The sequence below is a fragment of the Lampris incognitus genome, chromosome 6 (assembly GCF_029633865.1).
Source record: "Lampris incognitus isolate fLamInc1 chromosome 6, fLamInc1.hap2, whole genome shotgun sequence".
In the NCBI taxonomy this organism is placed as follows: domain Eukaryota; kingdom Metazoa; phylum Chordata; class Actinopteri; order Lampriformes; family Lampridae; genus Lampris; species Lampris incognitus.
Window position 1 is genome coordinate 15345784 of NC_079216.1, and position 7622 is coordinate 15353405.

Consider the following 7622-nt stretch of genomic DNA (forward strand, 5'->3'; position numbering starts at 1 on the left):
TGTCATCCGCGAACATCATCGTCCATGGAGACTCCTGCCTGATCTTGTCCGTCAACCTGTCCATCACCATTGCAAACAAGAAAGGGCTAAGAGCCGATCCTTGATGTAATCCCACCTCCACCTTGAACCCATCTGTCATTCCAACCGCACACCTCACCATCGTCACACTTCCCTCATACGTATCCTGCACCACTCCTACATACTTCTCTGCAACTCCTGACTTCCTCATACAATACCACACCTCCTCTCTCGGCACTCTGTCATAAGCTTTCTCTAAATCTACAAAGACACAATGCAACTCTTTCTGGCCTTCTCTATACTTCTCAATCAACATTCTCAAAGCAAACATCACATCTGTGGTGCTCTTTCGTGGCATGAAACCATACTGCTGCTCACTGATCGTCACCTCTCCTCTTAACCTAGCTTCTATTACTCTTTCCCAAATCTTCATGCTGTGGCTGATCAACTTTATACCTCTGTAGTTATTAGAGTTCTGCACATCGCCCTTGTTCTTGAAAATCGGTACCAGTATGCTTCTTCTCCACTCCTCAGACATCCTCTCACTTTCCAGGATTGTGTTAAACAATCTAGTTAAAAACTCCACTGCCATCTCTCCTAAACATCTCCATGCCTCCACAGGTATGTCATCAGGACCAACTGTCTTTCCACTCTTCATCCTCTTCATAGCTGCCCTCACTTCCTCCTTGCTAATCCGCTGAACTTCCTGATTCACTATCCCTACATCATCCAACCTTCTCTCTCTCTCATTTTCTTCATTCATCAGCCCCTCAAAGTATTCCTTCCACCTTCTTAGCACACTCTCCTCGCTTGTCAGCACATTTCCATCTCTATCCTTGATCGCCCTACCTTGCTGCACATCCTTTGCAGCTTGGTCCCTCTGTCTAGCCAATCGGTACAAGTCCTTTTCTCCTTCCTTAGTGTCTAATCTGTCATACAACTCACCATACGCCTTTTCCTTTGCCTTTGCCACCTCTCTCATTGCTTTACGCTGCATCTCCTTGTACTCCTGTCTACTTTCTTCATCTCTCTGACTATCCCACTTCTTTGCCAACCTTTTCCTCTGTATACTTTGCTGTACTTCCTCATTCCACCACCAAGTCTCCTTGTCTTCCTTCCTCTGTCCTGATGACACACCAAGTACCTTCCTAGCTATCTCCCTCACTACTTCTGCAGTGGTTTTCCAGCCATCTGGCAACTCTTCACTACCACCCAGTGCCTGTCTTAACTCCTGCCTGAACTCCACACAACAGTCTTCCTTCTTCAACTTCCACCATTTGATCTTCGGCTGTCTCTTCACTCGCTTCCTCTTCTTGGTCTCCAAAGTCATCCTACAGACCACCATCCGATGCTGCCTAGCTACGTTCTCCCCTGTCACCACCTTGCAGTCTCCAATCCCTTTTAGATGGCGCCTTCTACATAAGATATAGTCCAGATATAGTGCACTTTCCTCCACTCTTGTACATCACCCTGTGTTCCTCCCTCTTCTTGAAATATGTATTCACCACAGCCATTTCCATCCTTTTTGCAAAATCGACCACCATCTGTCCTTCCACATTTCTCTTCTTGACTCCATACCTTCCCATCACCTCCTCATCACCTCTGTTCCCTTCACCAACATGTCCATTGAAGTCCGCTCCAATCACCACTCTCTCCTCCTTGGTTACCCTCTCCACCATGCTGTCCAACTCACTCCAGAATTCTTCTTTTTCATCCATCTCACACCCAACTTGTGGGGCATATGCGCTGATAACATTCAGCAATAAACCTTCAATTTCCAGCTTCATACTCATCACTCTGTCTGACACTCTCTTCACCTCCAGCACGCTCTTGACATACTCTTCCTTCAGAATTACCCCTACCCCATTACTCCTCCCATTCACACCATGGTAGAAGAGTTTGAACCCACCTCCGATACTCCTGGCCTTACTCCCCTTCCACCTGGTCTCTTGCACACACAGTATGCCTACCTTTCTTCTTTCCATCATGTCAGCCAGCTCTCTCCCTTTACCAGTCATAGTGCCAACATTCAAAGTTCCAACTCTCACCTCCACATGCCTACCCTTCCTCCTCTCTAGCTGCCTCTGGAAATGCTTTCCCCCTCTCCTTTTCCTTCGCCCAACAGTAGCATAGTTTCCACCGACACCCTGCTGGTTAACAGTACTGGTGGCGGTCGTTGGTAACCCGGGCCTCGACCGATCCGGTATGTAAGTCTTATTTATGATCCGCATATTTGATTTGGCAAAGATTTTACGCCGGATGCCCTTCCTGACGCAACCCTCCCCATTTGTACGGGCTTGGGACCGGCACTAAGGATGCACTGGCTTGTGCATCCTCAGTGGCTGGGTTCGATAAATATCTATATACAATGTGCAGTTACTGTACAAGTACACATGTGCAAATGGATTGAATGAGCAAAGTGCCTGTGGAAAGTCTCATCTCATCTCATCTCATCTTCAGCTGCTTTTCCAGGGTCGGGTCGCGGTGGCAGCAAGCTAAGTAGGGCACTCCAGATGTCCCTCTCCCCAGCGACGCCCTCCAGCTCCTCCTGGGGGATCCCAAGGAGTTCCCAGGCCAGATTGGACATGTAGTCCCTCCAGTGAGTTCTGGGTCTACCCTGGGGTCTCCTCCCAGTTGGCCATGCCCGGTAAACCTCCAAAGGAAGGCACCCAGGAGGCATCCTAATCAGATGCCCGAACCAGCTCAACTGGCTCCTTTCAATGCAAAGGAGCAGTGGCTCTACTCCCAGCTCCCTCCGGATGTCCAAGCTCCTCACCCTATCGCTAAGGCTGAGCCCAGACACCCTCACCCTACGGAGGAAACTCATTTCAGCTGCTTCTATCTGCGATCTCACCCTTTCAGTCACTACCCAAAGCTCATGACCATAGGTGAGGATTGGAACGAAGATTGACTGGTAAAGTGAGAGCTTTGCCTCCCGGCTCAACTCCTTCTTCACCACAATCGTCCGGTACAACGTCCGCGTTACTGTTGATGCTGCACCAATCCGCCTGTCAATCTCCCGCTCCATCCTACCCTCACTCGTGAACAAGACCCCGGGATACTTGAACTCCTTCACTTGAGGCAACAACTCATCCCCAACCTGGAGGGAGCAATCCACCATTTTCTGGTAGAGAACCATGGCCTCAAACTTGGAGGTGCTGACTCTCATCCCGGCCATTTCACACTCAGCTGCAAACTGCCCCAGTGCGTGCCAGAGGCCGCGTTCTGATGAAGCCAACAAAACCACATCATCTGCGAAGAACAGAGATGCAATTCTGAGGTTCCCAATATGGACACACTCCTCTCCTCGGCTGTGCCTTGAGATCCTGTCCATGAATATCACAGACAGAATCGGAGACAAGGGACAACCTTGGCGGAGTCCGACACCCACCGAAAATGTGTTTGACTTTGTGCCAAGAATGCGGACACAACTCTCACTTTGATTATACAAGGACCGGATAGCTCCTTGTATAACCAAAGTGTCTGGGGCAAAGTAGCAGTAAGTAGTGTTATCAATGTAACTGTTATTGTTATGTTGTGTTTAGTGTCCTTACGGCCTGGGAGAAGAAATTCTTTCTGAGTCTCTGAGTTGGCTTTGTGGCTGCGGCAGTATCTGCCTGAACTCAGCGGCTGAAAAACTCCATTACTGGGGTGTTGGGGATTCATAATAATCCTTCAAGTCCTAGTCCTGCACTGCCTGGTGTATAAGTCCTGTAGTGGACTGAATGTGGTCAGTCGACCGCACCACTCTGCAAAGCGTTTTGGTCTTGAGGTACAGTTCCCATACTAGGCAGTGATGCACCCTATCAGAATGCTTTCAATGGCACCAGAATAAAATATTTTTTGGATCTGTGGGGAGACACTGAACTTTCTTCAGTTGCCTGAGGTGATGAAGATGCTGCCTCACCATTTTCACCGACATGTCTGTGTGAAGTGTTCATGTTAGGTCCTCAGTGAGGTGAACACCAAGGTACCTGAAACTGGTCACCCTCTTTACTGGGACCCCATTGATAGAGAGAGGAGTGTAGGTCTTTCACTGTGTCTTTCTAAAGTCCACAACAAGTTTCTTGGTTTTACTGACGTTCAGGGAGAGGCTGTTGGTCTGGCACCACTGTGAGAGATCTTCCACCTCTTCCAGGTAGGCCGTCTTCATCGTTGCTGGAGGTCAGACCAACCACTATTGTAGTGTCAGCAAACTTAATGATGGTGTTGTAGCTGCTCGTGGCCACACAGTCATGAGTGTGCAAAGAGTAGAGCAGGGGACTCAGGACACAAACTTGGGGGGGGGGGTGAGAGAGGTGGAGATGAAGCTATCCACCCCTGACCACCTGGAGTCTGCTGGTCAGAATGTCAAGGACTGGGTCTGCGGTGGTGTAGCGGTCTAAGCATTGGCTTTGTGTTGATGCAGTTGCCCACTGGGGACTGGTGTTCGCACCCCGGTCTCGTCAGATCCGACTAGGGCCGGACTTGATGAAGAAGCAATAATTGGCAACGCTGTCTTTGGAAGGGGGGTGGAGTCGGCTTGTGTTCGTCACATGAATGCGTCTCTGTGTGTGTCGGAAAAAGCAGTGGTTCGGCCGGGATTTGCCTCGTCACGAAAGTGGCGAGGTGTCTCCTCCGAGACTACCGGCCGGAGAGATGCAGTTGGCGAACGCATGCAGTACGAGGGTGGGTGTTTGAACTAAAATAGGGATCGATTGGCCACTAAATTGGGAGAAAAAAGGGAAAAATCAGAAATAAATTTAAAGAAAGTCAAGGACCCAGCTGCACAGGGAGGTGTTCACGCCATGTTCTCTGAGCTTGGCGACCAGTCTGGGTGGGGGACGGACGGACATTATGGCTGAACTATAGTCAATGAACAGCATTCTCATACCCCCCCCCCCCGACAATTGCTTATGAAAAAACGTTGTTCATCTCTTTAACACAGGTCTGGGATGGGGTATAGACACCAACAAGAACACGTGATGAAAATTCTCTCAGTGAATAGAATGGTTTACAGTCAATGTCTGTGAATGTTCTCATTCATCCAGGTCATGGTTATCCAAAGGAATTGAATCAAATGCAACTGGACTTGGTATATATCACCAAGTCCAGTTGCACTTGATACAATTTACAGTCAATGAAAAAGGTCTCTGAGTGACGGTTGCATGATTTCTTCAACACTCTGACATCTGTACACCAACCTTCGTTATGTAGACGAATATGCCCCCCCACCCCCGTAGCTCCGTATCGCAGTCCGCCCGGGGGAGTTGGAACTGCGGCAGATGAAGTGTACTGTTCGGTACGTTCTCACTAAAGCTAGGTTTGAGTGAGGCGCAGGGCGGCAGATCTGGAAAAGTCTGCCGGGTTTTTCCCCCCCATTTAGGAATAGAAGTTAGCCCATATTGTTGTCCAGAGAGTGGACATTCGCCAGGTGGATTGACGGGGGCGCGGTTCTGTCGCAGTTTAACGAGCACCTTGGCTCGATTCCCCCACCAGCGTCTCCGCCGGCGCATGCGCAGAGCACCCCCAGCCAAACGCTCAACGAGACTTCCGTTGAAACGTTCAGTTTGTCTATTCCGGGTTTTTTTTTCTCCCCAGTGGACAGTTGGAGGCTTAAAAGCTCCCCCCTGCTGTACGTGATCAGTGAGTGGGAGCTGAAAACTAAACAAACAAAAACAGAAAAGGTACAAGACGGCGCAGAACCGAGGCCATCTGCGATGGCATCTTGTTGGACACCCTCATCCTGTTGGACACCCCATCCCCTCATTAGCTCCCCGGCTCTTATTATATACTCCTCTGCTTTCCCTCTTCCCTCGCCTGGCTTCTACCTGTTACCGTGTTTGAAGTCTTTTGTCTGTTCCATTTGCTTTGTTAATCTATTTCTTATAAATCCATATCCTGTTTCAATGTTATACCCTTCTCTCACTCCGACGTGTGACTGTTTGTGTGTGTGTGTTGTCTCTTCTCCCGTGTGTGTGAATGGTGTGATGCGAGTCTCCCTGTGTGCATGTGTAGTCTGTCCTCCTGCCAGGTCTCCATGGTGACGGGGGTCGCGTGATTCAAGTCCTGGGCTGTTCCGGTGGCATCTGGACACTGCTTGGCATCCTCCTCATCATATTCTTCATATATCTTATACTTCCATTAAAATTCTGTTGTCCTCTTTCAGTGTTGTATTCTGTAAATTGTGTTTTATTGTGTACACACAACATCCATTGTCGCATGTTGTCCGTCTTGGGAGAGAGATCCCTCCCTCCTCTCTTGCTCTCGCGGAGGTTTCTTCCTAGTTTTTTTCTCCCTGTTAAATGTTTTTTTTTTTTTTAGGGAGTTGTTCTTTATCCAGTGTGAAGGTCTTCGAAGGACAGGATGTTGTGTTGCTGTAAAGCCCCCTGAGGCAAAGTTGTAATTTGTGATGATGGGCTACGCAAATAAAACGGACTTGACTTGACTTTCTGGACTCTGTTTCTCTGCCTGCCCCTTGCTGGATCTGGCTGAATGTTTGGACCGAATTCCCCGGCAATTTGAATTTGTGCTTTCAACCCGTTTTGCCCGTCGGCCTGCCCTTGACTATTAAACCGAGTGCTCTGCAACCTTCCTGTCCGTGAGCCGTGCATTTGGGTTCTCTTCTGCCCGTTTCTTGGGAAACGTGACAGCAGCAGAATGGCATTCTTCACATTCAGGCGGCTCCTTTCCACCCAGCCTCGAATGGTTTGGCTCAACGTGCCGTTCAGACAGGGAAAGAAGGCCCGAAGCGGATGACAAGGGGGGGATCTATTAGCACTCAGCTTTCATGTTTCCTGTTTAAATACCGCCTCATACCACAGACTATGACTACTCGCTCCAGCAGAAATGCTGATGGGGCGTAGATCCAAATCAAGGCTCGAGCTGCTGTGCCCGGGCTTGAAGTCAAAAGTGGAGAGAAAGTAGGAGCAGCAGAAGGAGGGACGTGAGCAGCATGCACGAGAGAGACGGTTAAAACCAGATGACAATGTCTATGTGAGAAACTTCAGCGGTAATAACAACCAGCAATGGCTACCTGGAGTTATTCTTGGGCAGAGTGGCCCAGTCCCCTGTGTTGTTAAGCTGACTGATGGACGGCTTTTCTGCAGACATCAGGACCATGTGCACCTGTGTCATGATACAGGCTCAGAGACAGCTTCCACAGCGTTGCCAATGGTGAGACAGACTACTGTGGGAGCAGGTCTGCCAGTGACTACGCCCGTGAGAGAGACACAGACAGGCAGAGGTGTCTGTGTCCCCATGAAGACGATGGACAGGCTCACACTGACACACAGACCCCCTCTCATGCCCCCAACACCAGATCCGCCCAAAACACCCTCGCCAATGGTGCGTGCTCGGTCCACCGGGGGTGTTGTGTAGATCACAGTGCATTCTCAAACCTGCAGGCAGACTGAATGTGTGACTGGACAGTGTTTGTTAGCCCGGCTGTTTGAATCTGTCATGCTGTTCAGGCGCTTGTATCATTAAACTGTTGCTGAGACACGAGTATAAGTTTTAGGGGTACGCCGGCTAAAGACACCACTGGAATGTTTTCCAACTTCATTGACATTTAGGAATGTGGGAATTTAAAGCGGGAGAAGCGTTGTAACGTGAGCATTATGAAA